Source organism: Triticum urartu, chromosome 7 (genome assembly GCF_003073215.2).
Source record: "Triticum urartu cultivar G1812 chromosome 7, Tu2.1, whole genome shotgun sequence".
Taxonomy (NCBI): domain Eukaryota; kingdom Viridiplantae; phylum Streptophyta; class Magnoliopsida; order Poales; family Poaceae; genus Triticum; species Triticum urartu.
In genome coordinates, this window is record NC_053028.1 from 67,651,899 (window position 1) to 67,675,565 (window position 23,667).

Consider the following 23,667-nt stretch of genomic DNA (forward strand, 5'->3'; position numbering starts at 1 on the left):
CTGGTACCTGGATTATCATGTGAATCTCAACATGTTACTCTAAAGTTAAATTGTTGGGTTTAATTGTTACTTTAAATGGGATTGAGAATGCTGTCAACCATTCTCAATGTTTAACAACCACCATGATAGTAATTAAATTTATTCCTTTGAAGTAGGGAAAAATTGGCTTTACGCAAAAACTGTAACCATAGAGCTTTCCACCAGCCAAATATGCATATAGTATAGCTGTTGCATTCCATTACTCTCTATGTGTTACCTTGCCAGCATATTCCATGTGCTGACCCTTTTTCGGGCTGCAACGTTAATGTTGCAGACTTTTCAGACGATGATTAAGGAGTTTTTAGGTCGTGGTTCCATACTCAGTGATGCCATTGGAGTTGATGGACTCACTTATCTTCCAAGCCTTCCGCTGTTATCGTCACTAGATGGCCTTAAGCCATATTTATTGTAATAAGTTCTCTTTTGAGACACTCGATGTAATAAGTGTGTGATTGCTACTCTGCTATAAATCCTCTGAGTACTGTGTGGTGTCAGCATTACTGATCCAGGGATGACACTGGAGCACAGAGATCAGACTGTTTGAGGTCTGGTCGCTACAGAGATGGTATCAGAGCACACGCTGACTGCAGGACACGACCACTAAGCTAAAGACCTAGATCACTACTCACTCTCTTCTCTTCTGACTTCTCATCTTTTGTACTCTTTAGGATGGCGGATGCAAGGAACAAGTTCACACAACCAGATGAAGATACACCCTTTGGACGCCACTTGAAGGAAGTCACTAGATACCTGAACATAGGAGTACCAAGCTTCATGGGAACCTACAACGCCACTTCACCTGAAGAAGAGCGCTGGATGATTCAAGTTCAAGTTCCAGGAAGGACGTTCATGCCAGTCACTGAGCCCATAGAGTTTTCTTTTGATGCACCAACTTGGAGTCTAGGAAAGAGTATGGCAGCTCACATCGCCATGGGACGCATTGGAGAAGTCTACCGCAAGGATCTCAAGGATACTATCTACCAGATTTGTGGGCGCCGAGATGAACACTGGGAGATGATCAGCACTAGGAAAGATAGATCAATTGCAGCTTTTATCCAGGAGTTAAACCATCACATTCAACGACAGGAGAATCAGTGTGCGCCGACATGATAGATCTGAAGAAGGCTAAGACTAGAATCAAGGAACTGGAGGAAGAACTGAAGGTTACACGTGAAGATTATGAAGAAGAAATTGAAGTATTGGTGGATAAGAATGCCGACCTAACCATGAAGCTAGCAGTATTTATGGGAGGCCCAATGCCAGTAGATGAAGACGAGGAGCCCAAGGAGATTAGCCCGGAAGACTACATCATCATTGACGGCACCGACTCGGAAGCAGATGGTAGCGATGATGACTATGTTGATGAAGCCGGAGCAGATATCATGGAGTCTACAACCGTAGAATATTTCTAGTAGACCACCTCATCAGTAGTAGTAGTCCACCATGTAAATATAGTAGTCCGAGCACTTTTGCGATAGTTAGATCGATTGTATGCCTTTGTTTGTTTGAATGAAGTGAATTGTGTGCTTTTGCCTCATGTGCATATGGGTAGTGTTTTCTCATTAGACCCCCTCTATTCTTATATCTCGTCTTTTCTAAACCCTCAGATGCCTCCGAGACGTGACCCCGGATTTGCCTTTCCGCCAGAGCTCACCCAGTTGATCCAGCAGCAGAACACCTTGATGCAGTTGCTAGTTAGGGGAACAACAACAACAACCCACCACCACCACCACCACCTGTTGACCACTTAGTCCGTTTTCTTAGGCTGAATCCGCCGGTGTTTTCCAGCAGCACCGAGCCGATAGTAGCAGATGATTGGCTCCGCAAGATAGCTAGGGAGTTGACCACAGCAGGATGCACAGATGCGGAGAAGGTGAAGTTTGCCGCACATCAGTTAGAAGGACCCGCAGCATCCTGGTGGGAGAATTTCACAGCCACCTTCCCAGTCGACACTGTCACATGGGACCAGTTTCAGCAGGCTTTTCGTACTGCCCATGTTTCAGCAGGAGCAATGGCCATGAAGAAGCGTGAGTTTCGTAACTTGCGCCAAGGAGGACGGATAGTTGGCCAGTATGTGGAGGAGTTTAGTAAGCTAGCACGTTATGCCCCAGATGACGTTGCTACAGATGCAGCTAAGCAGGAGAAATTCCTAGAAGGACTGAATGATGAGTTGAGTATGCAGTTGATGGTAACCACCTTCAACAACTACCAGGAGTTGGTAGATCGTGCTCTAATGATTGAAGGGAAGCAGCAGCAAATCGAGAACCGCAAGAGGAAGTATGGACAAGGAAAGTATAATTCAGGAGCTCAGCAGAAGCCATGTTTTACCCCTAGACCGGGAGGACATTTTCAGCATACCCATGGAGTAGGTAGCTCGCACAATCACAATGGCACCAAGAATGGTAATGGGAATGGAGGAAGCAACAGACATAACCGCAACACCCCATCAACCCCAGCCAAGAAGGACTTGAGCCACGTCACTTGTTATAAGTGTTCGAAGCCAGGACATTATGCAAATGAATGTCCTGAAGGCCAAAACGGCAATGGAAGTTCTGGGAAGAAGCCGAACCCTTTCAACAGGGGACAGGTGAACCACGTTAATGTGGAGGAGGTTGAAGCTCAGCCCGATGCAGTAATAGGTAATTTTTTGGTTAAGTCATTTACTGCACTTGTTCTTTTTGATACTGGTGCATCGCATTCATACATATCAAGGGGATTTGTGGAAAAGTATAGCCTGCCCACTAGGATTCTTAAAACACCTATGCTAGTAAGCTCACCAGGAGCAGAGTACATGGCCAGTCAAGGATGTTTTCAAGTGCCATTAAGTATAGGAAGGCATGTTTTCCCAACGGATTTAATTATTCTGGAATCCCAAGGTTTGGATGTGATTCTTGGTATGGATTGGCTGTTGATGTATGGAGGAAACATCGATTGCGCCAGTAAGACAATTTTGCTCACAACGCCAGAAGGAAGAAGGATCAAGTATGTATCCCGACATGTGCCAAAGAGGACCCAATTAAATTTCCTAACAGGAGTTGTGCAGGAGGAAGTACCCGTGGTAAAGGATTTCCCTGATGTATTTCCCGAAGAGTTGCCAGGCATGCCACCAGATAGAGATATTGAGTTTTTGATTGAGCTATTGCCAGGCACTAGGCCAATATCAAAGAGACCATATAGGATGCCAGCAAAGGATTTGGTGGAAATTAAGAAGCAGATTAAGGAGTTATTGGATAAAGGTTACATTCGCCCAAGTTCTTCGCCTTGGGGATCACCAGTACTATTAGTAGAGAAGAAGGATGGATCGTTAAGGATGGTTGTTGACTATCGAGGATTGAACGAAGTAACAATCAAGAACAAGTACCCACTACCAATGATCAATGATCTGTTTGATCGATTGCAAGGAGCTAAAGTGTTTTCCAAGATCGATTTGCGATCAGGGTACCATCAGTTGAAGATTCGAGAGCAGGATATTCCGAAGACAGCTTTTACCACCAGGTATGGGCTGTATGAGTATACCGTTATGTCATTTGGACAGACTAACGTGCTTGCCTATTTTATGAACATGATGAACAAAGTGTTTATGGAGTTTTTGGATAAGTTCGTCGTAGTGTTCATTGATGATATCCTGGTTTATTCGAAGAATGAAGAGGAGCATAAGCAGCATTTGCGTTTGGTACTTGGAAAGCTCAGAGAACATCAGTTATATGCCAAGTTCAGCAAATGTGAGTTTTGGTTGAAGGAAGTAGGATTCCTCGGACACGTTATATCCGGAGAAGGTATAGCTGTTGATCCCACTAAAGTTGATACCGTGACCAAGTGGGAAGCCCCAACTACCGTTGGAGAGATCCGGAGTTTTCTTGGACTCGCAAGATACTACCGGAGATTTATTGAGAATTTCTCAAAGATTGCAAAGCCTATGACGGAGTTGCTGAAGAAGGATACTAAGTTCAAATGGACTGGGGAGTGTGAGGCTAGTTTTCAGGAATTGAAGAACCGTTTGGTTACCTCACCAGTGTTGATTTTGCCAGATCAAACCAAGGATTATGAGGTGTATTGCGACGCTTCACGTCGAGGACTTGGAGCAGTGCTTATGCAAGAAGGGAGAGTTGTTTCGTATGCTTCACGACAACTGAAGCCTCACGAATTGAATTATGCCACGCATGATTTGGAGTTAGGAGCCGTAGTGCACGCATTGAAGACATGGAGACATTTCCTCATCGGAAATCATTGTGAGGTGTACACGGATCACAAGAGTTTGAAGTACATTTTCACGCAGAAGGAGTTGAACCTCAGACAAAGAAGATGGTTGGAGCTCATCAAGGATTATGATAAGAAATTGCATTATCATCCCGGAAAAGCTAATGTAGTAGCTGATGCATTAAGCCGCAAGAGCCATGTCAATACGTTAATGACGGGAGAAATTACCAAGGGAGTTAGCAGAAAATCTTCGTGAACTATGTTTGGAAATAGTTCGAGAGGCTATGTAGCAGCATTGGAGATTCAGTCAATTTGATGGATAGAATCAGAGAAGCTCAGAAGACTGACAAGAGATTGCCGCTATAAAGGAGAAACTAGCAAAGGAAAAGCTAAAGGATTTCGTGAGGATGAGCACGATACCCTATGGTTTGAAGACCGTGTTTACGTGCCCAATGACCCGGAGATCAGGAAGTTGATTCTGCAAGAGGCACACGATTCACCATATTCGATTCACCCAGGAAATACCAAGATGTATTTGGATTTGAAGGATATTTTCTGGTGGACCGGAATGAAGAAGGATATTGCGGAGTATGTAGCAGTTTGTGATGTATGTCAGAGAGTAAAGGCAGAGCATCAGAAGCCAGCAGGATTGTTACAACCATTGCCGATACCCGAATGGAAGTGGGATAAGTTAGGCATGGATTTTATCACGGGATTGCCCAGGACTCGTTCAGGCTATGACTCGATTTGGGTTGTAGTCGATCGATTGACGAAAGTAGCTCATTTCATCCCAGTAAAGACCACTTATACCAGTGCTAAGTTGGCAAAGATATACATGACCAGGATCGTATGTCTGCATGGAGTTCCAAGGAGTATCGTATCAGATAGAGGAACCTAGTTTACCTCAAAGTTCTGGAAGCAGTTGCACGAAACTTTGGGAACCAGGCTAGAATTCAGTACAGCTTTTCATCCACAGACAGATGGACAGACCGAGAGAGTAAATCAGATTTTGGAGGATATGCTGAGAGCTTGTGCGCTAGATTATGGATCTAGTTGGGACGATAATTTGCCATATGCAGAGTTCTCTTACAACAACAGTTACCAAACCAGTTTAAAGATGGCCCCTTTCGAAGCCTTGTTATACGGAAGGAGGTGCAGGACACCGTTGTCATGGGACGAAGTTGGAGACCGCCAGTTGTTTGGACCTGACTTGAATTAAAGAGTCGAACAGAAGGTGAAGCGGATCGCGATAGGCTCAGGTAGCCAATAGAAGCAGATAGGTTATCGTCCGGATCAAAACATTCAACTTAAATGGCAATAAGGGAGAGCAGTTTAAACGGAATTGGAAATGTAGCTTTTCGAGTTATTTCCGTTTCGGGATAACAAAGGTTTTGACTTAAGGGAAAGTTAGCGCCACATTTGTGGAACATATCGAGTTTTGGAGGTATGGGAGAAGTGGCCTACAAGTTGGAATTGCCCGAAGGAGGTCAGGATACATGATGTGTTCACGTTTCTTCTAGTTAGAAGTGTCATGCGGAGATGGCTGACATCCTTGAGAGACACAGTGCCATTTGGAAACATTCAGTTGGATAACAATTTGACCTATACGAGGAGAAACCAGTCAAGATTCTCGAGTTTGCCAGCCGAGTTACTCGTAGCAAGGTTATCAAGTTTTGCAAAGTTCAGTGGAGCCACCACACGGAGGATGAAGCCACCTGGGAGCGAGAGGAAGATTTCTCAAGGACCACCCTCACCTATTTTCTAGCCAACCCGAATCTCGAGGGCGAGATTCATCTTAAGGGGGTAGGTTTGTAACATCCCAAATTTTCAATTTGGAATGTTATACATTAGATCATCATTGCATATCATATTTTATTTGCTTTTGGTTTTGATCCTAGAAATTCTACGCAACTCAAGGACCCACGGAGAGAGTTGGGGATTTCGTTATTTTCATATTTGAGTTTTCTCAAATTTTGAGAATAGGATCATTTGATTTTATTTTATCATCAATTATTTCTATTACAAAAATATGAGAGAGGGAATAAAATGACTTTCCCAAAATAGAAATATTGAGGATTTAATAATAAAATCAAATAAGATTTTATTTCGGAGTTTTTCGGTGTTTTATTTGAATTTAGGAAAAATGTGCGTTTTTCAAAATTGCATTTAGGCCCCAAATAAATGTTCACTTTGTCGGGCTTGATTTTAGAAGCCCGGGAAAATTTATTTCGGGATTTTTGGAGTCCGTTTAGTATTTCTTTTTATTTTTCTTCCGAGCGGTTTTAATTTTAAAAACAAGCGGAACCGACCTACGGGCCGTACCGGCCAGGACTCCTGGCCGGGCTTTATAAGGCCGCCCTCGGTCGGCTAGCAGCATCCTCGCCGGGGTGACTAGCGACGTGCCCGACAGCTAACTCGCTCGCAGCCGCTGCGCAGCTACCCGCGGCTACCCGCAGCGAGCCGCCGCCCCGCGACGGTGCCCGTCGACGAGGTTCGCTGACAGCTTGAAATCTTGCAACCAGTTTTTTGTGTTTACAAAAACGATTGGTTTTTCGTCGGTTTTATTTTCGGTTTAATTTTCGGTTTAGGTTAATTAAAAACGTTCTAGTTCGTTTAATCCGTTCGTCGTTTTTCTTTTCTCGGATTAAATCCGCGATTTTTCTGATCGCGATTCCTGATCCGATTTTCGTTTTAGTATAACTTTTCGCTCGTTTATCGGAATCAGGCGATTCAAGCGCCTGGAGTTTCGTCTCGAAACCCTCTATCCGAATAATCAACTTAAACAAGTTTTTGCTACTGTAAAATTTGACTTAGGTTCAGATTACTAGAACGAAGTTGTTTTCTTTCGCCGTTTGACTTTCTTTGCTTCGTTCGATTTGATTCTTTTTGCCAACCGGAGTTCTTAAGTTGAACCTTCTGGTTAGATCTCTTATTTGAGTTTTACCTGTGCATTAGATGAGTACTTATTGTATGCTTGTTTGTTTGTCTGCGATAGAGTACCCGGAGTGCGCCGCCTGTTACTTCGAATCGTTAGGTTTCGCGGATCATCAGCAAGGCAAGTAACACTTTGATCATACCTTTTCTACTACCCAGTTTTATTGCATTAGATCAATCCTCACACATTGCATGATTAGGATCTAATTAAATTGTGGGATGGGAAGTAGATGAGGTAGTACCTATTACCTGTTTATTATCAAACCTTTGGGAGTTACTTCTACGTTTGCTTATTATGCCATGCTATGCTAGTAGACGTGGATTGGGTGAGTGAAATCCATGACAGATGTGAGATTGTATGATCTAACGTGAAACTTAAAAACCGATCTCGAAGGATAGTTTCGAGCTCCTAATCTTCTAACGGGTCTTCTTTTGTCATAGTCTTCAAAGTGAATATCTTCATGTACCACCTTTGTCTTCAATGTCTTCATACATTTTAGGGGTCATCTCTGGTAGTAAAACCGAATCAATGAGGGACTTCTACCTATATTATCCTGCAATTCTCACAAACACATTAGTCCCTCAACTAGGTTTGTCGTGAATACTCCAAAACCAACTAGGGGTGGCACTAGATGCACTTACAATCTCCCCCGATTTGGTGATTGATGACAAACTAGTTGAAGTTTTCAACGGGGAATATAGTCTGTGAAATTGTAAAGGAATTGTCTTCATAAGTTGCAAGAGCTCCCCCTGAAGATGTGCATATAAGTTAATTTGCTTTTGGAATGCAAATGCACATGGCAGGTTGTACTTGTGGAGATCCACTTCAGCTTATGATGACAATCCACTATGCATGTGAAAGTATATGAAGATAATGACATGCATAATGGAAAATGGACGTCTGCAGAATGAGATAAGTGCGGAATTTATCGTCGCACATGCGGAATTTATCTTCGCAAACAGAGTGGCAAACGAGTAGCAGACGACCATCGAGTCTTAGTGTTACAACTCAAAGAACCGAATGAAGCAAAAACGAGAGTTGTAAGCACGAAGCAAAATGTAGCAAAAATATAGCACCCGCCCATATGGACCCGCTTGAAGACTATCAACCCATATGCTTCTCCCCCTTTTGTCAGCAAGGACTAAAAAGGTTTGAAGACATAGGGTATCTAGTTGTTTCCAGGAGCAGCAGGGTCGTTGGAGGTGTTTGGCGATGCAGACGAGCTTGGAGGTGCTGAAGCAGGTGGTGGTGATGTAGCATCGTCGTCTTCATCAATGATACTTGCAGTGACTGTGGCAGCAGATGAAGAAAACTCAGAGTCTTCAAGTGATGGTGTGTTGCGCATCACAGCCCTTCTGGGAGGTGTGGTGTCAAACTTGAAGCGCTCAGTGAAGCCATCCTCTTCAAGTTCAGCTTCAGTGCATATCATTGAGAGCCCTTTCCATGTACGACGGCAAGTCTCATGTGTAACGAAGGCATTCTTGGTGGCAAGGTTTCGAAGACGATTGACATCCACCAAGAGGCTTTTCATTTGACGCTTTAGCCAGTCGTGATGCCTATCTTGCTTTTGGTGAAGGGCCACAAGAAGCTCTCGGTCAGTGAGGGCACGAGCGCGCTTCTTGGGTCTTTGAGCATTTGTGCTGTCTGTGGCTTCAGTAGATGCTGGGTGTGGCGCACGTGTAGTGCCAGCCAACGGATACACCCTGGATATGGCTTCAACACCTTCAACGTTCTGCGTGAAGCTCTGGTGTTCTGCATTCTGAAGACTTATGGGTTGCTTCACAGGTTCGGGATATATGGCTTCATCAGAGGTATCCACATCTGGCAGGAAGATCCGATGGTTTCGGGCTGAGGGCTGATACGAGATCGTAGAGTGCAGTTTGATTAGCCTCATCACCCAAGGAGCATAGAACTTCAAACCAAATAATTCTGAGCCTGACGTTGCAAGTTCGCGTATTAAGAGATCCTGTGCGTTGAAGCATTTGCCATGCAGGATATAGAATATGAGAGTCTTCATTGCACCCTCAATCTTGGCATGTGGAGAGTGTCCCTTAATGGGCCAGAGAGTCCGCCGGATGATGTGATATATGGTCCTGGGCAGGTACTCTAGTTCTTCAACAAAGAACTCAGTAGGATAGGGTGCATCATGGGGCAATGGCTTCATCATTGAGAGCATCTGACTCATATTGGGTTCAGGCCTTTGGAATATGCTCTCAATAGCTTCAGAATGTAGTTGACAGCCTTCCTCGAAGAATTCGCCTGGAGTGGGCAGGCCGGTGAGCTCAATGATATCAAATGCATTGGCTTCATGATGGACATTGCCGGTCATCCACTCCAGGATCCAAGTCTTCGGATCTCTATTGTATCCTTTTATATGGAGGGTGGCATAGAACTGAAGCAGAAGCTCTTCATTCCAGTGCTCTTCATCAGTCACAAACGGCAGCAGACCCACTTGCTTGAAGCAATCCAAAGCTTCCTCAAGACATGGCAGACCAGCAATGGCTTCAACCTCAAGGCGCTTGTGCGGGAAGATGCGACCTTGGTTGTATAAGATGCTTGAGTAGTAGCTGCGCCTGAGGATAGCTCCAGAACCTGTATGATACAATCCTTTCCCTTGAATAGGCGTTCTTGGAGCTGTTGAAAAATGTATTGTCTGCCTTGAAGCTGTTAATATCAAAGGAGCCAGGTGCTGATGCAGGACCTGGGAACCTTGGAAGCCTTGGGACTGGCTTCTGGACATGAGGCCTGTGCTCAATATGATAATCAAACTGTGGACCTGCAGCAGACTCAGGAACAGAAGTGTCTGGCTCAGTAGCTTCGCTGTCCGCTGAAGCATTTGGTGGGGCGGGCTCCACATTGGCTTCAGTGTTTGTGGTGGCAGCCGCAACATTTTCTTCCTCCGCTTGTGTAGTTGGAGGAGCAAACTCAGGCACGTTCTCCTGGAGAACTGCATCTTGATGGAGCGGGAAGTGGGTTCTAGTGGTGCTTCTTCATTGTCTTCGGCTGATGCAGCCGGAATTTCTTCAGTATGGACTTGAGGCCTTGGACCTTTGCGAAGCCTACGGAACGCAGACGACGCTTGTGGGGTCGGAGTGGGCTGGGCCTCAAAGTCTTCTTCCTCCTGAGGGCGATCCGCCCATGACTCATCTTGTGCCATTGGCGTCAGAGGACGACCAATACTGATGAGTTCGCTTGTTTCAAGCTGAGGAAGGGCTGCATCATCTTGTACATTGTCTTGGTGACCAAATTCTTCAGCAGCTATGGGGTCGGCTGCTAGAATATCTTCAGCTTCAGGAGCCTTTGTGGGAGCAGGCTCATGAACTGTTAGTCGTCTTTCTGCATTGGGGTGAATGACAAAGAGGGGTTCAACCATCAAGGGCTCTGTGGGAGCAGCCCGAGCTTTCTTGATCTTGCGCTTCTTCTTGTGGGGTCAGAAGGAGAGGCTTCAGAGTGTTTCCTCTTCCTAGCTTCAGCCTCTGCATTCCGAGTCTCCTTAAGCTCTGAAGCGGTTGACCGGCTCTTTGGCTTCGAGCCAGTCGTGGCGGTTGGGAAGACAGTCGGAATAGCTTCTTGTCTTGGTGCCTCTGGTTCATTCACAGCAGGCTGCTTCTTCTTCTTCGCGGCCATCTTGGGGTCGATGCCAGGACACCAAAGTGCCTTGCGGTTCTCGGCCTCATTGTAGGCCTGCACACATCGTTCTGCCAGAGACTTCATCCGCTCACGCGAGCCCTGAGCTTTAGCACGCTTCTTCAGGAAATTTTCCTTGAGCTCATGCAACATGGTTTTGAAGCTCTTCACTTCCTGCACGCTGAGCCTGGCCATGTGCTTCTTGAACTGAGCCTTTTCATGATCAATTTTCTGCTTCAGCTCAACAATGCGCTGAGCAATGGCCAGTTCTGAAGCAATTGCGCCTTGGAAGGCGACGCTAAGGCCGACAGGCAGCTGCAGATCTTTGAAGCTTATGTCTGGTGATGCAAACCATTCGTCGATGAAGTTGTGGATGATGGCGACATCAAAGAGAGGCAAATTGTTGAAGATTTCAGCTTCTTCTTTGCTTTTGATAAGTTGCTCTAGAGCGTCATCTCCAAGATCTTCATCGCTTGATAGATCAATGGCTTCGCTGCGCAGAATGGCAGCAGCAGTGAGCTCTTTGCCGGTTTGTTGCTGGGGCACCTTTTCCTTCTGGGGCTTGGAGACGCGGGATACGTCTTCAGACTGCACACTGACTTCAGGAGGTGCAGTTTTCAACGGCTTCGCCCTTGAGATCCTTGACGAAGGGGCCGGCTTTGAAGCTTTTGTCTTCTTTGACTGCTTTGGCTTCGGCACAGCAGGAGCTTCATCAGACTCAGAATCAGCTGGAGGGTCATTCACGGCAGTCCCTTGGACTAAGATGTGAGTGATAAGGCCCTCAAGGTTGGCAAACGGACTGATCACATTGGGTTCTGCGTAGCGTGTGCCATCTGCCCTTGGTGCGGAGGGGCCAGGGTTGAAGTCTAACCCAAATTTCTTCTTGTTCAGCTTCGCAGATTGTTGAGCAAACTGGTAGTTGCGCTTGAACAGATTGTTGTCACGACACCAGAGGAGTGACGACGGATGCGCATCATCAGGCTGTGGTCCTCGGACCATGCATGGGTAGAAGCCTTGAGCAATGGCTTCATCTCTGGTCCTGGGCATGAGATTCTTGAAACGGATGTCCCCCCATGGTCTTCTGATGGCACTTTTCTCAGCATACTCCTGAGTGACGAAGCGGTATTTGAACCACTGTTCTGCCCAATAGCGTCGAATCCATTGGATTCGGGTCTTGCTCTGCCCATAGCTCTCTTCTGGATCTGTTTTGTACATTTCTGCCAAGTCTTCAGGCAGATCTTTGGAAGTTCCCTCACGTCTCTGTCTGCCCCCCTTCCTTGCTGCTGCTTCTGAAGCCATAAACTTTAACTTGAAAGGCTTCAAAACTTTCAAAGGCTTCAAGGGCTTTCTTTTTCTGGACCAACAGGAACTGGCTTCAGGAGAGTTTATGTGATGTTGTAGGAATTCTGCAAATGAATGCAGACTATGAGAACCGAAGGATTCTCCCACGGACATGTACCTGTGATAGCATTAAGGTGCGAGGGAAGGGGAAGAGGTCATATGCATTCTCAGAAGGTTTTGAAGATTAATCAGTTTAGAAGACATTGACCTCATCGTGCGAAGACATTCACTCATAGATAAGAAGTTGGTTCCAGATTTGTACGAACCCACAGATCAGTACAAATGAGGAATCTAACTACTTCATGAAGCACAAGTGAATATACTAGGTAGGTTATGAGATGCATATTGAGATATCTAACTTGTGTGAAGATAAACTTCTTATGGTAGAAAGTGACAGAACCATGAGATCAAAAGGGGCTGTAAAAAGAAGTTTTATTTACCACACTTGGAACTGCTAGACGGAAATGGGAGATGATGCCGAGCAGTTCAGTCCTCCGTGCCCTAACTTGGCGACGGAAGACACCTACGGCAACGGCGGAGAGGACGATGTCCGTAGTCAGCGTGAGGACGGCGTCGGAGAAGTTGCGGCAGCGAAGCGCTTCGTCGCCGGCGTCGTCGAGTGCTAGCGGTGGCGCTAGGGTTCGTGCGAGGGTGGAAGAAGGAGATAGTGACCGCGGTAAGTGTGAACTTATAGGCGCAGGGGCGGCACTGCGCTATTACTCAGGTGCCCCTAGCGATTCGCATTTGAGTAGTACGTGGCCATCATGCGGTATTTTGGGGGCAGTTCCACATCCCACGCACGCCTGGATTGTCGGGCGGTCATTCCTGCTTCTCCGGATTTTATGTGGAGGAAAGAGCATTGAAAACGGACTTTATGGTTGTTTCTGTATCTTCTGCTGACAAGGACGCAGTGAAGACATTCGACAGTTCCAATAGAATGCATATGACTTGGAGAGATAGAATTTTAGATACAAAGCATAGAGAGATTAGGGTCCGATCACATTCACTTAGTTGAAAAGATTCAACCAAGAAGACATAGCTATAAGTGAATGATGTAGAGGACAGAACACTAGTATATATATCTATATAATCAACGTAGTGAAGATAATCATGAAGACATGTTGAGTTCGAAGCCAAACCAAATGTGAAGATATTTCAAGGTAACACCATGAGTGAAACACTTCAAAATTGAACGTTTGGTGGTGGCGTTACCCACCGTATAGGAAGTATTAGACCCAGACACGGCACACAATTATCGTGGCGCTCCAAAGTCAAATTCCACATTAATGTATTCACACTTAGAATGTATGTCTTCATTGATTGAAGATATACTTTACTTTGTGTGTTGCACATCTAAGTCATCATATGCATAAGTGTTAGGATGTGTGCCTGATCACAGGATATTTAGCTCACACCGTAACTTGCAAAACCTCTTCTCATCCAAGGGCTTGGTGAAGATATCTGTCAATTGTTCTTCAGTGTTGACGTGTATGATATCAATGTCTTCCTTCACAACATGATCTCTGAGAAAGTGATGACGAATTTCAATGTGCTTTGTCTTCGAGTGCTGAACTGGGTTGTTGGCAATCTTGATGGCGCTTTCGTTGTCACAGTAAAGTGGCCCTTGCTTCAGATGAATGCCATAGTCCTTGAGTGTTTGCTTCATCCACAGAAGCTGAGCGCAGCAAGATCCAGCAGCCATGTATTCAGATTCAGCAGTGGAGAGAGATACACAGTTCTGCTTCTTTGAAGACCAACATACAAGTGATCGTCCTAGAAAATGACATGTGCCTGATGTAGACTTGCGATCAACTTTGTCACCAGCATAATCAGCATCCGAAAATCCAACCAAATCAAACTCTGAGCCCTTGGGATACCATAATCCTAGAGTTGGGGTGTGAGCCAAATATCGAAGAATTCGCTTCACAGCTAAGTGATGCGACTCCTTTGGTGCCGCTTGAAATCGAGCACACATGCAAACACTAAGCATAATATCTAGCCTAGATGCACATAAATAAAGCAAAGAACCAATCATGGAGCAGTATACCTTTTGATCAAACTCTTTACCATTGTCGTCAGGACCTAGATGATGTTTGGCTGGCATTGGTGTTGTGAAGCCTTTGCAGTCTTGCATACCGAACTTCTTCAGGCAATCTTTGAGATACTTCTCTTGAGATATGAAGATGCCATTGCGTTGTTGTCGTATTTGAAGACCAGGGAAGAACTTCAGCTCCCCCATCATGGACATCTGATATTGCTCTTGCATCATATATCCAAACTCTTCACTGTACTTCTGATTGGTGCAGCCGAAGATAATGTCATCCACATATATTTGGCACACAAACAGTTCACCATCATATGTCTTCGTGAAAAGAGTGGGATCTAGGGAACCAGGTATGAAGCCTTTGCTCTTCAGAAAGTATTTGAGTGTGTCATACCAGGCCCTGGGGGCTTGTTTGAGGCCATACAGTGCCTTGTTGAGCTTGTATACCATGTCAGGATGTTTTGGATTTTCAAAGCCAGGCGGTTGCGCAACATACACTTCTTCTTCAATCTTGCCATTGAGAAAGGCACTTTTCACATCCATTTGATATAGAAGTATGTTATGATTATTTGCATAGGCCAGCAGTATGCGTATGGCTTCAAGCCTGGCGACAGGGGCAAATGTTTCATCGAAGTCAATGCCCTCCACTTGAGTATATCCTTGAGCAACGAGACGAGCTTTGTTTCTGACAACTTGACCATGCTCATCTTGCTTGTTGCGGTATATCCATTTGGTGCCTATTATGTTGTGCTTCCATGGATCAGGACGCTTGACCAGTTCCCATACATTATTCAGTTCAAACTGTTGAAGCTCTTCTTGCATAGCTTGAATCCATTCAGGTTCCATGAAGGCTTCTTCAACTTTCTTGGGTTCTGATATTGATACGAATGCGAAGTGCCCACAGAAATTTGTTAGCTGAGTTTCCCTTGAACGAGTGAGTGGACCAGGTGCATTGATGCTGTCAATTATTCTGTCAATCTGCACTTCATTGGCAACACGAGGATGTACAGGGCGAAGACTTTGCTCTTGCTGATCTGTGTTGTTGTTGGGAGGAATGTCTTCAGGCTGAGCATTGTCTTCATGTTGATCAGGTGCTGCGATGATAAGTTCTTCTTCAGGATGAGCTTCAGAAGGTATAATCTCTCCAGTTCCCATTAGCTTGATTGATTCCTAGCTGGAATCTCATCTAGCACATTTGGCAGTTGCTCTCTTTGTGAACCATTTGTCTCATCGAACCGCACATCCACTGTTTCAACCACTTTGTAATGAAAGAGATTGAAGACTCTGTAGGAGTGTGAATCCTTTCCATATCCAAGCATAAAGCCCTCATGTGATTTTGGTGCAAACTTTGAGGTGTGGTGTGGGTCCTTGATCCAGCACCTTGCGCCAAATACTCTGAAGTAACTGACATTTGGCTTCTTGCCAGTTAGGAGCTCATAAGATGTCTTGTTCAGAAGCTTGTGAAGATAAACACGATTGATTGTATGGCATGCACTGTCAATGGCTTTAGTCCAGAATTTTCTTGGAGTCTTGTATTCATCTAGCATAGTTCTGGCCATCTCAATGAGTGTTCTGTTCTTGCGTTCGACGACGCCATTCTGCTGTGGCGTGTACGGAGCTGAGAATTCATGTGTGATGCCCAAGGTATCAAGATATGTATCAAGGCCCGTGTTCTTGAATTCAGTGCCATTGTCACTTCTGATGTGCTTTATCTTGGCGCCAAAATTGTTCATAGCTCGATTGGCGAAGCGTCTGAAGACATCCTACTCTTCAGTCTTGTAAAGGATTATGTGCACCCACGTATATCTAGAATAATCATCAACAATGACAAAGCCATAGAGGCAAGCAGAAGTAGTAAATGTTGAGTAGTGAGTGGGACCGAAAAGATCCATGTGGAGCAGTTCGAAGGGTTGTGTAGTAGTCATGATTGTCTTCGAAGGATGTTTTGCCCTTGTCATTTTCCCTGCTTCACAGGCACCGCATAAGTGATCTTTCTTGAACTTGACGCCCTCGATGCCTATGACATGCTTCTTCTTCGCAAGGGTGTGGAGGTTCCTCATGCCAGCATGCCCACGCCTCCGATGCCAAAGCCAGCATTCTGAAGCTTTTGCAAGAAGACATACTGCAAGCTGTGGCCCTGCTGAGAAATCTACCACGTACAAATCACCTTTCCGATACCCTTCAAACACTAGAGACTTGTCAGATTCCATTAGTACCAGGCAACGATATTTTCCAAACATTACGATCATATTCAAATCGCAAAGCATTGAGACAGACATTAAGTTGAAGCCAAGGGATTCAACAAGCATGACTTTATCCATGTGTTGATCCTTTGAGATTGCAACTCTACCTAGACCCAATACCTTACTTTTACCAGTGTCAGCAAATGTGATGTGGCTCTTGTCGGATGGACGTAATGTTGAGTCCATAAGAAGGCTTCTTTTGCCAGTCATGTGATTTGTACACCCACTGTCAATAATCCATTCTGAAGACTTTGAAGTCGCTGGTATCGTACCCTACAGTGCAGTTAGGGGGATAGGCTTCACGAAGAGAATTGTGAAGCATAAACATTTGACGAACCAGCGGGTTATGAAAACTTAGATCCAGATTAGAACTAATCGGGAAAGTAGCATGCGATTCAGGAACGAGGTACATAACGATGCCATTTGGGCATTTTATCTTGCGCCCCACAAGATTTTTAAGGTCCCCAGCAATAGCATCAGAAGATTTTGTTTTTCTGCTGGAGACCTTTCCGTGCAAAAGAGAGTTAAGCTTTCTTAACCACCCACATCTTCAAGGGTGGCTTAGAAGCAATAAGTCTAAGTGCAGCATCTGAGAATTTTGGCTTTGAAGCCTTAGCAAACAGTTTTGCAGGTGGACAATAATACTCATAGGAATAAGCAGAATAATTTTTGGTCATATGAACATGACGGTTCGATGAACCGCTTTCATATTCATATGCAAAACATTTGCGTTAGTGTGACTCAGGTGAGTCCTCTGATTGTATGAAGCCTTTGGACCGTATGAAGCCTTAGGTCTGAGGTTTGTCTTCTTCAAGTGAGGTGTCATGAAGACATTCACAGGAAGATTTTCCAGACACCTTTTCGGAACCCAGATCTTCTTCATAGGCGGTCCATTCCTGCAGTTAGTACCAATGTACCTGGCAAACACTTCACCATTTTGATTCTTAAACAGTTTATAGTTTGCATCAAAGGATTCATCAATAATAATGGGGTTAGCACATGTGAAGCCAGATAAATTGGATGGATCTGCTGAAGTTTCCTTTGCAGCAACCCATGTGGTTTTGGCGTACTGCTCAGGTTTCCAGTAAGAGCCATCTACATTTATTTTCCTTACGAACCCAACACCCTCTCTCCTAGGGTTTCGGTTCAGAATCTGCTTCTTGAGGACATCACATAATGTCTGATGTCCTTTAAGACTTTTGTACATCCCTGTTTCAAGCAATGTCTTCAACCTAGCATTCTCATCAGCAATAGCAGTGGTATCCTCAGCAGAGGGGTTAGTTACCACATCAACAGTTGAAGATATTGCAACAGCAGTAGCAGTGGGACATTCAGCAACGGAAGTAGCATTATCACGCTCAATGCATTTAAGACATGGTGGTTCAAATCCTTCCTGAGTGGGACTAATCTATTCGGCGCGAAGTGACTCCTTTTCCTTTTGAAGATCTTCATGAGCCGCTCTCAATTTCTCAAGTTCTTGCTTCCTTTGAAGATAATCATAGGAAAGCTTTTCATGAGTTGTTGAGAGAGTATCAAGAGGATCTTCAAGTTCCTGATACTTAACGTGAAGGTTTTTTATGTCTTCAATTAAGGATTCAGATTGAGTCATTTCAGCACCCAACAGATCATCGCTTCTGTCTAACAGTTTTTGAATATGTTCCATAGCTTTCTGTTGTTCAGTTGCAATTTTAGCAAGTGTTTTGTAGCTGGGTTTTGAATCACAGTCAGAGTCATCGTCACTAGATGTTTGATACCGAGCAGTGCGTGTGTTTACCTTGGCACCGCGGGCCATGAAGCAGTAGGTAGGAGTGGAGTCGTTCTTGTCATTTGCGTCGGTGTCGGTGATGCAGTCATTGTCTTCAGTGTTGAAGATGGACTTGGCGACGTATGCTGTAGCCAGACTCGCAATGCCAGAATCAGAATCCACCTCTGCCTCCTCAGATGCAGACTCCTCCTCTGAATCCATCTCCTTGCCAACAAACGCACGTGCCTTGCCAGATGAGCTCTTCTTGTGTGATGAAGACTTTGAGGAAGACTTGGAAGAAGACTTTGAGTATTTCTTCTTCTTCTTGTCGTCAGAATCATATTCCTTGCTCTTCTTCTTCCTTCTGTTCTCATTGTCCCACTGTGGACACTCAGAGATGAAGTGTCCAGTTTTCTTGCACTTGTGACATGTTTTCTTCTTGTAGTCATGAGCAGAAGCTTCATCATTCCTTGAGCTTGATCGTGAAGATTTTTTGAAGCCTTTCTTCTTGGTGAATTTTTGGAACTTCTTCACTAATATTGCAAGTTCTCTTCCAATGTCTTCAGGATCATCAGAACTGCAGTCAGATTCTTCTTCAGATGAGGAAACAACTTTTGCCTTCAAGGCACGAGTTCGCCCATAGTTTGGACCGTAGATATCTCTTTTCTCAGAAAGCTGAAACTGATGTGTGTTGAGACTCTCAAGTATGTCAGACGGATCGAGTGTCTTGAAATCATGACGTTCTTGAATCATCAGGGCCAGGATGTCAAACGAACTATCAAGTGATCTCAGCAGCGTCTTGACGATTTCATGTTTGGTGATCTCGGTGGCGCCGAGGGCTTGAAGCTCATTTGTGATGTCAGTGAGCCGATCAAATGTGTGCTGGACATTCTCATTGTCATTTCGCTTGAATCGGTTGAAGAGGTTGCGAAGAACACTGATTCTTTGATCTCTCTGGGTTGAGACGCCTTCATTGACCTTGGAGAGCCAGTCCCAGACCAGCTTGGATGTCTTCAAGGCACTCACATGGCCATACTGTCCTTTTGTCAGATGGCCACAGATTTTTTTTTGGCAGTAGAGTCCAGTTGAGTGAACTTCTTGACATCAGCAGCAGTGACACCTTCTCCAGCCTTGGGAACGCCGTTCTCGACGACATACCATAGGTCGACGTCAATAGCTTCAAGATGCATGCGCATCTTATTCTTCCAGTAGGGATATTCAGTTCCATCAAAGACGGGGCAAGCAGCGGAGACTTTGATTATCCCTGCAGTCAACATAGCTAAAACTCCAGGTGGTTAAACCGAATCACACAGAACAAGGGAGCACCTTGCTCTGATACCAATTGAAAGTGCGTTATATCGACTAGAGGGGGGGTGAATAGGCGATTTTTATGAAAGTCTTCAAAACGTGGAAGTTATGAAGACAAACAGCGAAGATTATGCCTATTACTATGCAGCGGAAGTTAGATTACACTAGGCCAGCCATGGTCAAGTATTCAATAGAGTGAAAGCACGACGACAAACAGCTGTAGTGTAATAAGGATCACGTAGGAAGAAGTTATGAAGCCAAACAGATCATACATTCACGTTGTGAAGACAAAAGAGAAAGCAAGCATGCAATGGCTTCTCAACGTGTAACAGTAAGATAAGGAGGTGAAGATGAAACCAGTGACTCGTTGAAGACAATGATATGTTGAACAGTTCCAGTTGCTGTGACAACTGTACGTCTGGTTGGAGCGGCTAGGTATTTAAACCTTAGGACACACAGTCCCGGACACCCAGTCCTGAACACACAGTCCGGGACACCAAGTCCTCACCATATTCTCCTTGAGCTAAGGTCACTTAGTCCTCGCCCAATCACTCCGGTAAGTCTTCAAGGTAGACTCCCAAACCTTCACAAACTTCGTTCACTGGCAATCCACAATGTCTCTTGGATGCTCTGAACGCGACGCCTAACCGTCTGGAGGATTCACAGTCCTCAAGTGTAATAAGTCTTCAGATCACACAGACAAGAAGACTCAAGTGATGCCCAATTTGCTCTGGCTCTGGGTGGTTAGGGGTTTTCTCCTCACTAGGAATTTTCTCTCAAAGGCTTCGAGGTGGGTTGCTCTTAAATGACAAAAGCCGTGCACTGAAATCTGAGCAGCCAACCGTTTATGGTTGTGGGGGTGGGCTATTTATAGCCACTTGGCAACCCGACCTGATTTGTCCGAAATGACCCTGGGTCACTAAGGAACTGACACGTGTCTCAACGGTCAGATTTCAAACTCTCATGGCAACTTTACTTGGGCTACAGGCAAAGCTGACTTGTCTGGCTCTGGACAAGATTCGCTCTCATTTTCTTCACTCGAAAACATAGGTTTTTGATTTAGGCATCACTTCAGTCATTTTGACTGGTTTTCCTGGACCCCACTTAACAGTACGGTGGTTCCTATGACTCAACATAAAAGAAAAAGAACTACGAAAGATCTAAGTCTTCGAGCTCCATATGCTTCATAACGTGTCTTCTTTTGTCATAGTCTTCAAAGTGAATATCTTCATGTACCACCTTTGTCTTCATTGTCTTCATACATTTTAGGGGTCATCTCTGGCAGTAAAACCGAATCAATGAGGGACTTCTACCTGTATTATCCTGCAATTCTCACAAACACATTAGTCCCTCAACTAGGTTTGTCGTCAATACTCCAAAACCAACTAGGGGTGGCACTAGATGCACTTACAACCCTCCCTTGGTCCGAATAGGACAAGGACAGGGGGCCGGCCCCTCTCTCTCTTTTCCCCCCTCCGCGAATCCTCTTCCATCTAGGATTGGGGGGGGGGAATCCTACTCCCAGAGGCACCCCGGAGACACACAAGTTGATCCACGTGATCTTATTCTTAGCCGTGTGCGGCGCCCCCAGCCACCATAGTCCTCGATAATATTGTAGCGGTGCTTAGGCGAAGCCCTGCAGCAGTAGTACATCAAGATCGTCACCACGCCGTCGTGCTGACGGAACTCTTCCCCGACACTTTGCTGGATCGGAGTCCGGGGATCGTCATCGAGCTGAACGTGTGCTAAAACTCGGAGGTGCCGTAGTTTCGGTGCTTGATCGGTCGGGCCGTGAAGACGTACGACTACATCAACCAAACGCTTCTGTTGTCGATCTACAAAGAGTACGTAGATCACACTCTCCCCTCGTTGCTATGCATCACCATGATCTTGCGTGTGCGTAGGAAAATTGTTGAAATTACTACATTCCCCAACATCAACTTGTTGGAATTCTTGGCCAACTGAACGGGCCGAAGAACAAGGTCACCTTCCTCATGGCTTCGGGCGTGAACCTTGCGGCTATAGTAGTGGCGCAAGGCTTGCTGGTAGCGCGCAGCTCGCACAGCAGCCTGAAGATAATCTTCCTCAAAGAGTGGTAGCATCAACTTGCTGCAATAGCTCTTGCTCAAGCTCGTCATAAGCGAGCACTCAAGGCGACCTGTATATGAGTTCTGTGGGGAGAACTGCTTCTACCCCATACACTAGGGAGAAGGGCATCTGGCCGGTGGCTCGATTCTGTGTCATCCTGATTGACCAAAGAACCGCCGGCAACTCATCAATCCAACACCTTCCGCACTTGTGCAGCCTGTCAAAAGTTCTTGTTTTGAGGCCCCACAGCACTTCAGCATTTGCCCTTTTCGCCTGGCCGTTGCTTCACGGATGAGCAAGAGAAGCAAAACAGACTCTGCTGTCGAGGTCCTGGATATACTACATGAAGGCGCGGCTTGTGATCTGCCGGCCATTGTAGGTGATTTCTCTGTTTGGCACACCAAAATGGCAAACTAGTCCTTTGAAGAACTTGATGGGCGACAGCGCTGTCACCTTTCTCACTGCCTCCACTTCCGTCCACTCTGTGAACTTGTCGCTTGCAACATACAAGTACTCAAAGCCCCCGACAGCACGAGGAAGGGGCCCACTATGTTGACCCCCCAGACCGAAAATGGCCAGGAAAGAAGGATCGTTTGAAGAGCTTGACCTGGCTGATGGAGTTTCTTTGAATGGAACTGGCACTCTTCACACTTGGTTACTAGTGCAGGTGCATCCTCGAGAGCAGTGGGCCAAAAGAAACCTTGCCAGAATGCTTTGTCGGCAAGAGCTCTTGATCCTATGTGAGAGCAACATATGCCTCCATGTATCTCTGCCAATAGCTCCAGTCCATCCTCCCGAGGAATGCACTGCAATTTCATGATGTTTGGTCTTTTCCTGTATAGGACATCGTCCACAAACTAGTACATGCTGGACCGACGGGCTACTTTATCTCCTTCTTCCTGTTCCTCGGGGAGTTCCCTAGTTTGCAAGAACTGAACGGTGTGTTGTGTCCATGCCAGAGCCTGAGGCTCGACTGCAAGGACTAAAGGCATGTGCTCTGCCGTGGGCGCAATTGGCTCTATGGCAAGGGCTTGAGGCCCTACCGGAGCCTGTCACTCCCCAGCAAGCTTGGTGTCCCCGGCAACTTCCTTGCCGACAGCTCCTGGGAGCTCAACGGGAAAGTACTTGTCGGGGCCTGACTTCCTTCGCTTATTCTGCCCTGCCGATGGTTCAATGGATGGCTGAGTTAATTGGAGCACAAAGGTCCCTTATTCCACAGGTAACTTGAGGGCAGCACGTTTTGACAGGTCGTCAGCAATGTTGTTCTCTACTTGCGGAACACCCTCTTCTTGCAGACCATCAAAACGCTCCTCCAACTTCCTCACTTCATCTACATAAGCTTCCATCAACGGGTCATGATAATCCTTGTTAACTTGCTTTCACTACAAAAAAATACACTTCCGTGATGATACGTGTTTGTCACAGTAGGTCACCTTTTTTGTCATGCATGTACATCCATGACGATTTTATGACAGAATCAAGACAGTCATACCTGTGCTATCGTAGAAGTGTTCCATGACATTACCAAAATGATCATCTCGGAAGTGTCCACTTCCATGATGATAAATGGCGCGTCATGAAAGTTCTTTCATCAAGGGTGACCGACACGTGGCATCCACCGTAACGGGTCGCCGTTAAGCTATCGGGTCCGGTTTTGGATCTGATAACCCGTTAACAGCCCAGACCAATGAGGATTTTCCAAATGCAAAATTCTCATTGGTCGGAGGAAACATGTGTTGGCTCATCGTTGGGACAAATGTCATCCACTCATTAGACAGGAGGCGCCTATGATAGGTTGACACGTGGCACAGCCCAACAGTGGCCCATTCCGGTGAAAAAGGCCGGCCCAGTAAAAATTAGTAGGCCGACCCATATAAGGCCTACTTGTGTCAGGTCCATTTAAGCGCACGACCCATACAAGATGTGCCAATTCGGCCCGTCAACGGCCCGTTAAAGATTTGACACCATTGCAGCCCATCATCAGTTCGAGCCCGTTAACAGCCCGCTATATATTTGGGTTCAATATCTGCCCGATGTGATTTCAGCCTGTTAACGGCCCATTCAAGGGATGGGCCAATTTTCAGGATGTACATCTTTCGGC

At 45.6% G+C, this 23,667-nt stretch overlaps 1 pseudogene; it reads left to right on the top strand.

Annotated features, from left to right (window-relative positions):
- LOC125518375 overlaps positions 1 to 22,552 on the top strand; it is a 36,241-nt pseudogene extending 13,689 nt beyond the window's left edge.
- Positions 22,553 to 23,667: the final 1,115 nt, after the last annotated feature.